The sequence below is a fragment of the Schistocerca serialis genome, chromosome 10 (genome assembly GCF_023864345.2).
Source record: "Schistocerca serialis cubense isolate TAMUIC-IGC-003099 chromosome 10, iqSchSeri2.2, whole genome shotgun sequence".
NCBI classification, from domain to species: domain Eukaryota; kingdom Metazoa; phylum Arthropoda; class Insecta; order Orthoptera; family Acrididae; genus Schistocerca; species Schistocerca serialis.
Genome location: NC_064647.1, coordinates 47,739,799 through 47,757,252, shown reverse-complemented (window position 1 = coordinate 47,757,252; position 17,454 = coordinate 47,739,799).

Here is a 17,454-nt window from a genome sequence, read left to right as displayed (position 1 = left end):
TCAACTCATGTTTGAAGTCCATAAAGAAATCGACGAAAAATTGCAAGAAGTTCAAGGTATTTCGGAACACAGTAAAAGAGAATTAGAGGGTATTTTACGAGATAAAGCAGATGTATTTTTACCTAAGACTGGCAGTATTAAACACTTTCAGTACAAGTTTGAAGTAAAACAGCACAAACCATTTAGAGTGCCACCCTATACAAACCCATTAAGCTACAGGAATAAAGTATTCCAGGAGATATCTAAAATGTTAGATGATGATATTATTGAACCAGCTACCTCCACATATAACAGCCCGCTCCATATTGTACAAAAACGAGATGGGAGCATCAGGTTAGTGCTTGATTCCAGACAGATCAACACAATCATAATCACTGAGACAGATCGCCCAGAAAAATTAGAGGAATTGATACAAAACTCCCATGGTGCTAAGATATTTTCATCAATTGATTACGGAGTAGTTTCTGGCAAATAGAATTAGCCCCAGAATGTAGAATTTTTACAGCATTTATCGTATTCGGTATATGTTACCAGTTTAAACGATTGCCATTTGGTTTAAACATATCATCAGCAGCGTTTATTAGGGGAGTTAATACTACACTCAGTCCTGAAATTTTACAAAAAATTACTTGTTATGTTGATGGTGTGATTATAGCAGAACCCTCCTGGGAACATCACAACGACACATTAAATCAGTTTTTACAGATCATGAAAGAGCATGGGGTCACAGTAAATATAACAAAATCCAAATTTGGAAGGCGAGAGGTCAAATTTCTAGGACACATAATTTCCGAGAAAGGGGTATTGCCCGACCCAGAAAAACAAACGGAAATCAAAGAATTCTGTACTTCATATAATAAGAAAACTCTCAGAGGATTTCTAGGTCTCACCGGATTCTATAAAAAATTTATTTGGATCGACTCTCTCGCAACACCACGCCTATGTGCATTGACTGGAAAAAACACGCCATGGGCATGATAATGCTGTGGAACTAATGAACCCAAAAACAGGCAAAACCTTAGTACTTCACCATGTGAGCCATATCAAAAAGTTTGAAGATTAATTTTATTACTGGTAAATAATCAGCACAATATTTCAAGATTATGTTGCAGATAAGATCGTCACGAGAAATAAGAATGAAGAGAGAGGAAGATGGGAAAAAGAAAGTAGTTTCAATAAAAACAAAAACAAAAATAACACCAATAGTACCATAGATTAAGGTGAAGGGATAAAGCGTAGATAGTCTAACAGCATGAAATACTAAAATGCTATACACCATGACACTGCACAAAAATAAAAAACGAATTTGAGGATTCTTGTAGAAGTTAAGACTCAAAGTATCTTAGAATTGTAACATGGAGAGGGCGCCGAAATTTGTAAAGCTTTTGTATAACAATGTAGGCACTAGACATATGTAAAATGATTATAAGTAAAACTTTTTGTAAGAACCATTGTAAAAACTCCAGCAAGGACCAGATGCAACGACCCACAAGTTGCAAAGTGAGAAGTATCAAGAAAGAAAAGGACGTAATTAGCAAGACACGATTCCTACAAGGCAGAAGCGTCGAGAGAAGGGAAAGGTCAGTGACCGGTGCAGGGACAGACAAGCAAACACTGGACTTTCACCACTCATAAACCCCGGGACGCCCCTACTCAGCATAGCGAGCAAAAAACGGCCTGACGAGAAGACCGCTTGGGCAAGCCACCACTGGCAAAAAAATATGTGTAAAAGTCACAATACTGCTATTAAACAGCACGCTGATGCACGAAACTGAAGAAAACTTCCACAAAGTAAAAATGACATGCCCAAACAATTTATCAAACTGTTACTAAGAGGAGAACTTCAAAGCAACTAGTTATCAATAAATATTTCCATATCCTGCCCAGAGAAGAACCAAGAAGCAAGTAAGAAGCAGAGAAAAAGCAGGAAGAACAGAAGTTGAAGACTCGCAAGATTGAGACCAAGAAAGAAGATGAGTGAAGAATAGACGACATACCTTCCCAAATCCCTATCCTATTGCAAACTAGTCGTCTGCGAAGTATTACAACGAAAAACGACCGCTTTCAGCGACACATAATGATGACTTTCACGCATACAGTAAACCACGAGATTCTGCACTCACAGCTCCATTCCATTATGGGACCTCTACAACAGCAGCACACACTTGCATAGCCAACAAGGAACGACCAACGAAGCTGTACATCAAATACTTGCCCACATCCATCTCGCTCAAGTCCATCACCTTCGTGCAAAAACATTCGCCAACTTCATGCTTAAACATTCATTGGATTGTGTGAATGTGTGAAATTAAATTATGTGATGTAGGAATTGTGCAAAAGAAACGTGTGAAAAACTAAATAAGTTAAGCACACCACTACAAAATAACAGTCATTGACTATGGACTTAAGTAAAAGATAGAATATCGATAAAAATAAGACATTAGTTCTGAAATGGACAGTATATAAAGAACAAAAGTAAGGCATAATAAACACTAAAACTACATGCCACTCATTTTCTCCTCATAAAAGTAAAAGAATAAGTATATTTTACTTATTTTCTCCTTATAAAAACAAAGAATAAAAAATTATCTTGTTGGATGTTTTCCCTTTTTTTAACATTTGTACAATTTGTTAGGATAATATCTCAATACTTGTGTATGTATATTTCTTTGTCAAAGCAATTCTTGGAAATAATTCTTATTTGTTAGTGTAACAATGTCGAAATGAGTGTCTAGAAAAAAAAACATTTTACTTGTACATGATATTTAGAAAATGTGTTAGGAATAGATTTTACTTAATTACTACATTTATAAAAAAAATATTTCTAAGAAAATCGAGGTGAAACACTCCTCACTTTCGATAACAAACTTCTTAAAAAACAAACTTCACAGTTAAATAAAGAAAGAAAATAATTAAAAATAAATAACAATAATAATAGCATAAAAATATTCTTCTCTTGTCAATATAAACATATTTTTGAGAATAATGTGGAAGAATATAAAAATATAAATTAGTAATACAAACTAGCATAGAACAAGAATAATGTGGCTGAACAGTAGGCAACAAAATTTAGATAACGCAATAATTTTTGACTGACTTGGACAACGATTCAATCATTGCCTAACTTCAGTGCAAAAATTAAGTTTGAAGGGTGGTGATATGTAAGGTGTCAGGCAAATCCAACACCTTCCATCAAAACCCTGACATGATATAGCAAATCCAGTAGTATGTCACATAACTCCGAATAAATCGTGACATTAAATTAACCAAAGTAATACGAGTAACGAGTGAGCAAATGGAATACCACTGACTAACACAAGAATGCCTAAATGCATGTCATACCTTCCCACCGTGAGACAGACGCAGTTCCAAGGGGAGAAACGAGAACAGAAGACGAGAGCAGAACCGTGTTAAGCTAGAAGGCCCTGCGATAAGAGATGGACACCCACATCGCCAGCTAACCACCAGGACCACCCCCCAGCCCATGTTAAAAAATAGAGCCCTCCAGAAGAACAGTATAGATCTTACGATAACACTAAAAGGGTCACACCAGCTGCAAGTTTTAGCGTGAGACTTTTTCGCGTCTCTGTTACGTTGCAAACTTTAAAAAAACATTGCCCCACCACGAAAAGTATAACGTTTCTCATTGGACAGACAGAATTTTTGTAGGTGGAGCTTAAGGTTAACATGGAGACCCTGATTGGTCAGATGAAAACACAGCCAGATAGTTTTTTTTAAACCAACTTCGGTAAATTGTAGTAAGGAGAAGTTAGGAGAGAGTTGCTTCCGAGACGGCGAGGTGAGCGGAGCTGTGCTGCTCGCCCCCTCCCCCCCCCCCCCCTGACGAACACCGACAAGGTAATGAACGCACGTGATGCCGCATAACAGCGCATAAAGCTTCACTCAGAACTGCTAATGTCTCATCCGTTACGTCCCCTTTTTACATAATACTAGTGTCGATCGTCAATTGAAGCTCATGGGGTTCACATTTGCTACGTAAGTTAAAAAATCTGAAACGCGATGATTTTTCAGTTATATAATTATTGAGAAGCCACTTCAGCCACTGTAATTTACGACAAGTTAGATAAGTAATTAAAGATAATTGAGGGTCACTGTAGACCATTTTGATAGTTTTCTCTTTTGTGAAACTTAATTTAAACCTAGATTATAGATGTGATATGGCATAGGTCATCCTTCGATCCATTGTAGAACTTGGAAACCCACTCAGGGAATATTCGTTCACATTTTTGTTGAACGCAGTTGGTTTTTATCATCCTGTATTAAAATATTTCCTTTTATCAATAGTGCAATTTATAAACAATGTTTTGTGAGTAGAATAAAATTTCCAATGATAAACTTAACTGCTTTTTCGACGTTATTTTACCAGCTAACTAAAAATAGGAAAGCCTTGAACCTTGAACCCCTTCCACTAAATTTAGTTAGTATTAAGATTCTTTTACAGGGAGTGCAGTCTCACTGAACTCTTCTGAACTCTACATGTCATGTGTGGTCTGCCGTCTCCTTACCAGCAACAGGTCCCAGGTTCAAACTATTCAATTACCTAAAAAACACGCTCAGAGCGTCGTTGCGCGAAAGTGGTAGGAAGACACGACTCAGAACAAACAGACACAATGCAGAATGTTAGACCTCTAAATATCAAAGTTCCAATTTATTCAGAGGCGGAAAGAAACAAGTTTTGACTGTATGAGCTTTCAGACTGAGGTCCTTGCCGCTCCCTTTTGACAGGGCCGTAGTTACGGCCACTCACTACAGCCTCTGGGGGACTACACTGGCGCAAATCTGCAACGCACCAGATTACTTTTAAGCAAAAGTTTTGACAATCTACACAAGCACACAAACTGTGCACCCCCGTAGGAGGGATGGAAATGGTACAAAACACTAACAATTAAAATATTAACCTTGCCACCTAAGGTGCAACTTGATTTTAACTTCTAAGAAAAGTCTTACGGTGAAAGGGTGGCAACTTTATACACTAAAATGATCATTTAAATGAAAGCCCATGAAACGCAATCTTATATAAAATTCTACAAGGATGGCCAAACAATAGTTAAGGTCCTCTACAGTACACAGATACCGCCTCTCAAGATCATAGGCAATAATATCAGAGTTTCCAAAGTTGTTGTTGTTGTTGTGGTCTTCAGTCCTGAGTCTGGTTTGATGCAGCTCTCCATGCTACTCTATCCTGTACAAGCCTCTTCATCTCCCAGTACCTACCGCAACCTACATCCTTCTGAAACTGCTTAGTGTATTCATCTCTTGGTCTCCATCTACGATTTTTACCCTCCACGCTGCGCTCCAATAATAAATTGGTGATCCCTTGATGCCTCAGAACACGTCCTACCAACCGATCCCTTCATCTAGTCAAGTTGTGCCACAAACTTCTCTTCTCCCCAATCCTATTCAATACTTCCTCATTAGTTATGTGATCTACCCATCTAATCTTCAGCATTCTTCTGTAGGACCACATTTCAAAAGCTTCTATTCTCTTCTTGTCCAAACTATTTATCGTCCATGTTTCACTTCCATACATGGCCACACTCCATACAAATACTTTCAGAAATTACTTCCTCACACTTAAATCTATACTCGATGTTAACAAATTTCTCTTCTTCAGAAACGCTTTCCTTGCCATTGCAAGTTTACATTTTATATCCTCTCTACTTCGACCATCATCAGTCATTTTGCTCCCCAAATAGCAGAACTCCTTTACTACTTTTAGTGTCTCATTTCCTAATTTAATTCCCTCAGCATCACCTGACTTAATTCTACTACATTCCATTGTCCTCGTTTTGCTTTTGTTGATGTTCATCTTATATCCTCCTTTCAAGACACTATCCATTCCGTTCAACTGCTCTTCCAAGTCCTTTGCTGTCTCTGATACAATTACAATGTCATCGGCGAACCTCAAAGTTTTCTTTTCTTCTCCATGGATTTTAATTCCTACTCCGAATTTTTCTTTTGTTTCCTTCACTGCTTGCTCAATATACAGATTGAATAACATCGGGGATAGGCTAAAGCCCTATCTCACTCCCTTCCCAACCACTGCTTCCCTTTCATGCCCTTCGACTCTTATAACTGCCATCTGGTTTCTGTACAAATTGTAAATAGCCTTTCGCTCGCTGTATTTTACCCCTGCCACCTTCAGAATTTGAAAGAGATTATTCCAGTCAACATTGTCAAAAGCTTTCTCTAAGTCTACAAATTCTAGAAACGTGGGTTTGCCCTTCCTTAATCTAGCTTCTAAGATGAGTCGTAGGGTCAGTATTGCCTCACGTGTTCCAACATTTCTACGGAATCCAAACTGATCTTCCCCGAGGTTGGCTTCTACTAGTTTTTCCATTCTTCTGTAAAGAATTCGCGTTAGTATTTTGCAGTTGTGACTTATTAAACTGATAGTTCGGTAATTTTTACATCTGTCAACACCTGCTTTCTTTGGGATTGGAGTTATTGTATTATTCTTGAAGTCTGAGGGTATTTCGCCTGTCTCATACATCTTGCTCACCAGATTGTAGAGTTTTGTCAGGACTGGCTCTCCCAGGGCCATCAGTTTCCAAAGATCAAAACATATTTCAGGTATTAGGCCGTTGCACTGCAAGCAATAACTTCGTTAACACACCAAATCCGACAAACAAGACAGAGGCAGCTACTAACGTACGGTAGATTGATAGGGAGATTACCAAACAACCCGAACCGCAGGTCGCTCTATCCTGCCCCTATTCCACAAGGGAAAAACGGACCACCCAATTTATTAACAACCACCTTCCCGCGGGTGGGCAAACGGAGAAGAATGGTGGGACGACCCCAAAGCAAAACGGCTGGTGACCTCACCAAGAAAACAAGTAGAATTTACCAAGAGTAAATCAAACAACATATCACCAATCACTTAACTTCTAATGAACTGCGATTTCTCGAGAAGACCTGGCGCAGCACCCCCAAATCGCTCTCCCGAACGGTCCGCTGCCAGCCGCTTCAACGGACGCAGGAAAGAGCGCCGATCTCCCGTCTCACGGCGTCGCAGCTCGCACCGGCCAGAGCGATGTCGTGGTTTGACTCCTGTTGCTCTCGTGTCGACCGCGAAGCCACTACCCCTCGCTATACGGCGCGGCCCACTGGACTCACGTGGGGACCTCACATGCGCCTACGCTCAAGACGGGCAAGTCATCTTGTGTCTCAGTGTGCGACAGACCAACCGACCGATCCAACTGCCAATGACCATTGCCTGAGCAAACTCGAGCAGACTGGCGGCCTAACGCGCAGACTCAGATGCAGGAACTAAGCCCCGACCGGGCGACCACACGCTGAATTCTCTTACTGGCGGAGTGAAAAGACTCTCATTTATCCGGCTTTAAAGGGTGATCCGAACGAAAGACATACTAACACTCCGGACGACAGACACAAACTAACTGCCCCACAAATCCGGACGAGAGACAGACTAGCAAGCTCGGGACGAGAGACTGACCCCAGACTGACTCCAGACTCTCCCAGACTCACCGACTGGCGAGCTCATAGCGCCCCTTAAATGCACATGAACAGGCAACCTTTCGCCTTTCCCACGAGAGGGAGACACCAAAGCTGCGATTGCCACAGCGGCGCCACCGCCAGAAACGGAGGGCGACTGCTTCACACTACGCGCTGCAGCGCGCTCTTCAAAACAGCAATTTTTTACCACTTCTCATCTTTATTGCTTTTCAAATTTTCTACTCAGCGCAATGAAAAAAGAAAATGGCCAAACTAAACACAATAACAGTTCAGAAACAAGGCCAAGGAAACGTGGAGCAGCTACGCACGGTTCAAGGAAAACATCTGTCGCTCTTTAGTTTACATGTTTTATTTAAACAACATCCAAGATTTTTCAACTAAAAATATTCCCAGTGTTTTAAGAAGTACGCTCAAGAGCCAAAGAAACTGGTACAGCTGCCTAATGTCGTGTAGGGCCCCCGCGAGCATGCAGAAGTGGCGCAACACGACCTGGCGTGGACTCGACTAATATCTGAAGTAGTGGTGGAGGCAACTGACACCATTAATCGTGCAGGGCTGTCCATAAATCCGTAATGGTACGATGGGGTGGAGATTCTTCTGAACAGCAAACGAGGTATCCCAGATATGGTCAATAACGTTCATGTCTGGAGTGTTTAAACTGAGAAGAGTGTTCCTGGAGTCACTCTGTAGCAATTCTGGGCGAATGGGGTGTCGTATTGTCCTGCTGGAACTGCCCAAGTGCGTCGGAATCCACAATGGACATGAGCGGATGCTGGTGATCAGACAGGATGCTTACGTAGATGTCTCCTGTCAGAGGCATACCTAGACGTATCAGGGGTTCCATTACGCTCCTACTGCACACGCCTCACACCATTACAATGGCTCCACCAATTTGAACGCTGCTGACATGCAGCATCGGTGGATTCATGAGGTTGTCTCCATACCCGTACACATTCGTACGAGATTCGTGCGACCAGGCAACATGTTTCCAGTTGTCAGCAGTTGAATGTCGGTGTCGACGCGCCCGGGCGAGGTGTAAAGCTTTGTGTCGCGCAGTCGTCAAGTGTACACGACTGGATCTTTGGCTCCGAAAGCCCATATAGATGATGTTTTCTTGAAAGTTTCGTACGCTGACGCTGGTTGATGGCCCAGCATTGAAATCTGCAGCAGCTTGCGGAAGGGTTGCACTTCTGTCACGTCGAACGATTCTCTTCAGTAGTCGTTGGTCCCGCTGTCGCAGGATCTTCTTCAGAACGCAGTGATGTCGGAGATTTCTTGTTTAACCGGATCGCTGATATTCACGGTACGCTCGCGAAATGGTTCTACGAGAAAATCCCCACATCATCGCTACCTCGAAGATTCTGTGTCCCATTACTCGTGCGCCAGCTATAACACCAAGTTCATACTCACATGTTTGAATACGCGTGCCTATACCAGTTCCTTTGGCGCTTCAGTGTACAATTTAACTATAAACACGTAGCATATCCCACATCCCAACTCAAGCGCGTGAGAAAGGTTTACAATTACGAGAGAGAAACGTTAATCATCAAAATGTAGACTTTTCTGTCAGTTAAAAGCAACATTTTTTTTTACAAAGGTTTTGACCATTTAAGAAAATCAGCTATTTAAAAGACACCGCCAACATACTTTCAAGACAAGCTTCAAATTATGTGTGATTACTTTAAAATATTAAAGTCTTCATGATTCCACCATACCTAATAAAATCGTACCATTTCTTCCAGTTAAGAAACAACAATAAAACCGTTAAGTCTTAATCTTTTGATATAAGGAAAAACAAAATATTTGAGAGGCTCTGGCCAAAGTACTCCTTCAAGGCAAGTTTTCAGTTATATGCAGTGTGTAAGATGGCAAGAACTATGCCCCTTACATGAAGTCATTAGAGATCACCGAACTCACATTGAGCAAACAGTAGGGCTGAACAAAATGACTGACAAGGCACAATGCATCTTGTAGAGGGTATAGTATGGGCGTATTGGAACAATTAATGTTGGGTGATGGGTTTTATGTTGTGGTGTCACCGCCAGACACCACACTTGCTAGGTGGTAGCCTTTTAAATCGGCCGCGGTCCGCTAGTATACGACGGACCCGCGTGTCGCCACTATCAGTGATTGCAGACCGAGCGCCACCACACGGCAGGTCTAGAGAGACTTACTAGCACTCGACCCAGTTGCACGGACGACTTAGCTAGCGATGCAACACTGACAAAGCCTCGTTTATTTGTAGAGAAGATAGTTAGCCTTCAGCTAAGTCAATGGCTACGACCTAGCAAGGCGCCATAGCAATTGATAGTTATCGTATGAAGCATGTCTCATCAAGAACGATGTATACAAATGATGGATTAAAGTTAAGTATTCCAGCAGCTACGTACTTTTCTTTATAGCATTCATTACGTATCCTGTTTCAGACCTCACGCCATCCTGCGTGAGCTTATAGCGTGCATTTCGGCTTCCTCAAACAACACGGTGTTGGCACTTCTGCCGACACTTCTGCCGACACTTCATATGTAATTCACGCAACATGAAAACTTTGTGGAAATGCGTCGATTTACTGGAGGCTAGTTTATCCCAGGGAAGTATTCAGAGTTGAACGTGGCCGGGTGGCGGCGCGCGCCTGGGGAGCGGTGAAGGGAAGCGACAATAGGCAGCTTAGGGCGGCTCAAACTCTGGGTATGCGGTAATGGGGCGCGGCCTCCAGCTGCCTTAAGATGAGTGACAGCGAGTGGGTGGTTGACCCCATGCTGGTGTACCGGGAAGCAGACGGAGAACTAGTACGCCTGTTGATAAATGTCCGTCGTCCCGTTTTCAGTGAAACATGCGAGAAAGCCGCGCAAAGCTAGGTTGGAGGGGTCAACAGAGGCCGAAGTATGCGTGTTCGTGACTATAGCAACTTCACGCTGAATTCACGGTCTGCAGAGTCTGAAGTAAATCAGGTGAAGAGTGACAGAATGAAATATGCCGGCCTCCGATGGGAATGTAGGACCGAGGAATTTGAAGTACTCTCTTAGGAGTCAGAATTCCGGAAAAACTGGTGTTTTATGCAGACGCTAACCTTGATGGGTGGCCTGGGAGGCGCTAAATAGCAGAAGTTAAGAGGAAGGGATATTTTGTGGGAATTAGTTCACATCCCAGGGCAGGCATTGGTTGGCACTGGGAAGCGACGCATAATTAACGCGACTTGCGCTGCAATTGGCGTAAGTGATTTTGCTGGAGGGGAAAGCTAGGCGAAGAGTGGACTGGCAGAAGTCTCCATAGAGGTCTTCTGTTCCCAGCTTGCCACGAGTGCGGATGTGGCGCTCTTTACTTAGCTTGCCTGAGAGAGAGAGTGAGCATCTCTGCAATTTAGGACAGCAAACGGAACGATGGAGATATGAAGTTTTGGTTCAGCTATGTACTGAGCAAGATAGCTAGGAGTGAATAGACGAGCGCAGGCTTGCAGCACCACGAGGCCGGCCGACGTCCACACAACGACACCGCCCCGCCACGCTGAATTCGGTGATATTGCGCCCGCTCCGGCTCGAGTTGAGCCACTGATTGATTTGTTGGATCACGTCGGCAAAGTTCCCACGAGGGTTTCATGGGCCTTGTATTGTAGAACTCTTCTCGCACTTCACATTACGCCTGGGTCAGTCGATAGGAATAAATTTTGATTTATCGCGTTTTACTCCACGTAAACGCAATTTATTCCCACTGCCTGCTAGGAGAGTCATGTAATGTGATGATTGAAAGTCGTGAGTTAAAATAAATTTGTGCTAATCGACTGCATCTGTTTTCAATCAAGTAGTTGAAATCCAAAGTCACTTTCTTAATTAATTTAATGTTCGACATTTGCATCTGGTGTTCAATAGCTGAATATAACACCAATCTGCACCCCTTTTTTAATTAAAAGGGATCAATTCTGAATCAATTAATGTCAACACTGCCACCGCAGTTCAATCAGGAGTCACAGGGCCTTGTTACTTTCTTTGCGTTATCCGATATTGCGGCAGTTTTGCACTCTCTGTTGATCTGTTAGTCGAGTAGCTGGGGTGAACACGCGCCAAAACCAGATAAGTGACGGGTGGGGTGTTACACGTGCTTCAGATAAGTCGTGATTCGCTGAGAGGTCTGGCGAGCCGCCGTCCCTGGGTTGCCGCAGGTGCGGGCGTCCTTCCACCCCGTCACGCTGGCGTCGTCTTCTACAAGGCGTGGCCCCCACGCCGGCGAAGCTGGAACACACTAAGCAAACCACAGTCAATATGGAAACACGGAAGTGTCAGGGGCATAACAGGCAACGGGCAGAAACCGAGTCTCGCAACTCCTCGCGGCAATATCGAACTCAAAACACCAAAGAGTCGTCACGGTGACCCAGAACAACCCCAGATGTGGCCGACAGATGCAAAGGTTAAACCAAACAGCCGCGCAACTTAGGTCAACTCGGAGCAGGGAGAAACTTGTAGATGTGGAGTTGATGATACACACCCGGTACCCCGAAGACGTCAGGATAGAACACCGAAAAATTAATTTGATAAATATGGCGGAACTGCCAGTAAGACGACACTATCCAGGCTCATTCTTTTAGGAATTCACTTGAGCATGCAGGTGAGCCATCAGTCATTCTCAGATGCGAACAAACAAAAGACAGACAGACGAGCCACACGGCTCAGAAAACTTGAGAATATATAAAAGCTTTCGTTTCTTGGAGGTACTGTTGCACGAGTATAAAGTCGTTTTCCGAACTACCTGTTCCTGAATGAGCAACAGACAAATAAGTCTTAAGTACAGCTAAAACTGACGGCGGGGATGAAAACAAAACGACACGTTTTCACAACGCACCTATCTGAGGAAGATAACAAAAGGGTGAAGATTAATAAAACCGACAAACAGCAGGAACGGATACTTGACTGGAAATGTAGTGAAAAGGTCGTATGAACGTGAGTCCGGAAGTGTCACAGTGATGGCGCTGACGAATGACAGTTTCTGTGGCCACGTGCCGTGCGTTCCTCGTGTGGTGCAGGCTGTGTGGCTGACGCAGCGTGCTGTAAGCGGCAGAATGGTCCGGCGTTCACGCTGGGAACAACGTGTGTGTGTGTGTGTGTGTGTGTGTGTGTGTGTGTACGGGCAAGCAGAAGGAAACGGTTGAGAAGCAACACGGCTGTAGCGAAACAACTACCCTCACAGACAGCAACCACGTCACACAACATTTGAAGCCCTTTTTGAGCGTTTGCGTGATCACGGGTGCTTTCAGAGCGACGAATGTGCAGGCAGGCGGCCGATGGTGCGCACACTAGGTCTGGAGGACCGGCTTCTGCAGGATATTGAGGCGAACGCTTTTAGAAGCTGCAGGCAAGAGGGCCACCGTCATGATGTAAGTCAGAGTACGACAACCGCTACTATCGCTGTCACCTGCAATCTCACGGAGGCATTTCGGAACGTGTGTTGTGACGTGGATGCGATGCACTTCCGTACTGCCTTTCGGGACACTTTGTTGTCGTTGCACGCACACCGTCCACTTCCGGACACGTGTCGATAGGACCTTGTTTCCTACATTTCCAGTCAGGAATCCGTTATTGCAGTTTATCGGTTTTATTAATGTTCATCCTCTCTCTCTCTCTCTCTCTCTCTCTCTCTCTCTCTCTCTGGTCCATTGATGGTGACCGGGCCAAATATCTCACGTAATAAGCATCAAACATACTTATTTCGTGAGATATTTGGCCCGGTCACCATCAGTGGACCACCCTGTATATGTCGACATGGAACCCGCTTTATTGTTGTGAAAGCTTGACTCTCTGACACTGACTGGGTGAATCGGTTGGATCGTTCGTACACGGGGTAGAAGCTGCAGCTGCAGCTGCTGGCTCTGTGAGGAAAATGGCTTCAGTGAGACTATTTCACATAGTCTTAACCCGTGCGAACGGGTAAAATCACAAAAATCCAGAGATTCGCGTTGCGTGGCAGTATTCTAATCATAATCCAGGAAGCCATAAATACTAGTTTCCTAACGCATATTTTTTCTGTTAGACCCCTTTCTTAAGAGAAAAAAGAAACCAGGTTTTCGTTGTGTATACGACTTTTGTTTAAAATTATTTATACAGAGGGATAATATATATGGGAGAAACAAGTTGTCTAACGGTTTAAATGCCCTGTTGTCATATTTAGCCGGCCGTGGTGGTCTCGCGGTTCTAGGCGCGCAGTCCGGAACCGTGCGACTGCTACGGTCGCAGGTTCGAATCCTGCCTCGGGCATGGATGTGTGTTATGTCCTTAGGTTAGTTAGGTTTAAGTAGTTCTAAGTTCAAGGGTACTGATGACCACAGCAGTTGAGTCCCATGGTGCTCAGAGCCATTTGAACCATTTTTTTGTCATATTTAAAACGCACTCCAAGGACGAAAACGAAACCGCGTATGCGAATCTTTATTTGAGTATGACAAAAAAATCTGAAGTAAATCCGTTAATAACTTTTCGATATTTTGGAAAGAACGTTCCCCCTTTATACAGTGGTATACATAACGACGTATTTTATAGACGAAAGAAGTCCACTTCTTGTAGGTAACGTGCTATCAAACTGTTTATTTCGAGAATGCTTGAGCCGTCAGGGTTTTTATGCTTGTAACTACTGGAATCTGAATGGCCGAGCAGTGGTTGAGAAAGTACCACAAGCGCGCCGTTAAATGTGCGCCAGACGAATTAGTCTTCATCTATATCGGTGCCGTAGTCTCATCTGGATACGCAAACATCCAGGAGAACCGCTGCTGAAGACGCGCCCCGCACCACGAACGCAGCCCGGTGGGGGGCGGCGTTACGCCGTCGAGGGACTCTCGCCTGGGCTGCCGTGAGGACGTGGGGCGGTAGTCGAGGGCAGCGCGGCAGCCGTGCAGTGCGGCAGCGCCGTCTTCCAGCAGGACAACGGTCCGCGTCACGAAACCAGGGCCGCGCTCGAACGGTGTCAAGAACCAGGCGGTGAACTCGCCGTGTTCTGGCCGCCTGCTTCGCCTGATGTGAGCCAGATGGGAAGCAGCTCAGGACCAGGCAGCTCCGCCCCACGACACGGACTCGGCGAACAGAGACATCTCTCGGAACTCAGCTCCCTCATTTAATACAGGGTTGTCGGGTTCCGAGCCGCGTCAAGTGTTTAACTGCCCACGAGCTCTCGGCAGAGGCCTCGCCTGCTGGCTGTGGTGTGACCGCCGCTGTCCTGCCCGTGCAGCCACTCAGGCACTCGTGGCTCAGCCCCCTCTGTTTCCGCATCAGATCCCCAGGTCTGCCGACAACGGCGCTCACGTCGATGCCGCGCCCCTTGACTTCAGGAAGGCATCCGAGACCGTCCCGCACTGCCGGCTACTGAACGAAATAAGAGGTTATCGAGTGTCGGAATATACAGGGTGTTTCAAAAATGACCGGTATATGTATTTGAAACGACAATAAAAACTAAACGAGCAGCGATAGAAATACACCGTTTGTTGCAATATGCTTGGGACAACAGTACATTTTCAGGCAGACAAACTTTCGAAATTACAGCAGTTACAATTGTCAACAACAGATGGCGCTGCGGTCTGGGAAACTCTATAGTACGATATTTTCCACATATCCACCATGCGTAGCAATAATATGGTGTAGTCTCTGAATGAAATTACCCGAAACCTTTGACAACGTGTCTGGCGGAATGGCTTCACATGCAGATGAGATGTACTGCTTCAGCTGTTCAATTGTTTCTGGATTCTGGAGGTACACCTGGTCTTTCAAGTGTCCCCACAGAAAGAAGTCACAGGGGTTCATGTCTGGCGAATAGGGAGGCCAATCCACGCCGCCTCCTGTATGTTTCGGATAGCCCAAAGCAATCAAACGATCATCGAAATATTCATTCAGGAAATTAAAGACGTCGGCCGTGCGATGTGGCCGGGCACCATCTTGCATAAACCACGAGGTGTTCGCAGTGTCGTCTAAGGCAGTTTGTACCGCCACAAATTCACGAAGAATGTCCAGATAGCGTGATGCAGTAATCGTTTCGGATCTGAAAAATGGGCCAATGATTCCTTTGGAAGAAATGGCGGCCCAGACCAGTACTTTTTGAGGATGCAGGGACGATGGGACTGCAACATGGGGCTTTTAGGTTCCCCATATGCGCCAGTTCTATTTATTGACGAAGCCGTCCAGGTAAAAATAAGCTTCGTCAGTAAACCAAATGCTGCCCACATGCATATCGCCGTCATCAATCCTGTGCACTATATCGTTAGCGAATGTCTCTCGTGCAGCAATGGTAGCGGCGCTGAGGGGTTGCCGCGTTTGAATTTTGCATGGATAGAGGTGTAAACTCTGGCGCATGAGACGATACGTGGACGTTGGCGTCATTTGGACCGCAGCTGCAACACGGCTAACGGAAACCCGAGGCCGCTGTTGGATCACCTGCTGCGCTAGCTGCGCGTTGCCCTCTGTGGTTGCCGTACGCGGTCGCCCTACCTTTCCAGCACGTTCATCCGTCACGTTCCCAGTCCGTTGAAATTTTTCAAACAGATCCTTTATTGTATCGATTTTCGGTCCTTTGGTTACATTAAACCTCCGTTGAAAACTTCGTCTTGTTGCAACAACACTGTGTTCTAGGCGGTGGAATTCCAACACCAGAAAAATCCTCTGTTCTAAGGAATAAACCATGTTGTCCACAGCACACTTGCACTTTGTGAACAGCACACGCTTACAGCAGAAAGACGACGTACAGAATGGCGCACCCACAGACTGCGTTGTCTTCTATATCTTTCACATCACTTGCAGCGCTATCTGTTGTTGAAAATTGTAACTACTGTAATTTCGAAAGTTTGTCTGCCTGAAAATGTACTGTTGTCCCAAGCATATTGCAACAAACGGTGTATTTCTATCGCTGCTCGTGTAGTTTTTATTGCCGTTTCAAATATACCGGTCATTTTTGAAACACCCTGTATTTGCGACTAGAGACTTCCTTGCGGACAGAACTCAACGCGTTGGCCTTAACCCTCTGAGCCCCTACGGTTTCTGCCTGAAACCACGTTTTTATTAATTCTTTTAGATATCAGTGCTTTTTATGTGAAACCGCCGATGCTATTGCAATACAGAGACTTCTAGTGGTAAATGGGGTACGATGTAGCACTCACTCGAATTATAGCTCTCAAAGCAACAGCCAGCGCGGAGACGATGACACGTGACTGTAGGAGGTTCTGACATGCAGGTTCTTTTTTAATATAGTGGACACACTGAGGAAATCATTGACAGTGAAAGTGTGTGCATCTAAGTTATGGTAACGTAAATTTGAGTCTGCCTACTGCTTTTACGATAAATATCGAAATGAAACCACTGGGGGATAGTATGTAGTTGTGATGCGAAATCTGTTAAATTTTAAGCCCTTTTTGCTTGTTGGTTAGGCCTATAATTTGTTCTAGGCATTGTGAGTTCATGGAAGTTTCGGGACATCACATTTTGTGTAGGTAAAATGGCAGTTTCTTTGAAATATATTACGTGTAAATGATGGTCGGTATAAAGCTGTATGTCCCAGTGCCCACAAAGTAAAAACACTTCCTTAAAACAGCTGATTGTTTACCTTTTGCGAATTTCATCTTCTATTCGTTGCTGACTGTAATAAAGAAGATTAATTGTGTGCAAAATTTTACATTTGTATTCCAAAGTGCGACCCCCTCCTTAAAAGAACTGATTGTTTACTTTTTGCCAATTTCTTCTCGTATTCATTGCATACTATCGTAATAAACTTTAATTGTATGTAAAATTGTATATTTTTGATATTGTCGGGACTCGGAGGGATGTAAAGGTAATTTCCGGAGTACCCCAAGGAAAGGTGATAGGACCGTAGCTCTTTACAATGTATGTAAATGATCTAGTAGAAAACGTTCGGAGCTCTTTAAGACTATTCGCAAATGATGCGGTTCTGTACCAGAAAATAGCGACGCCAGAAGACAGCATCGATTTGCAGAATGAG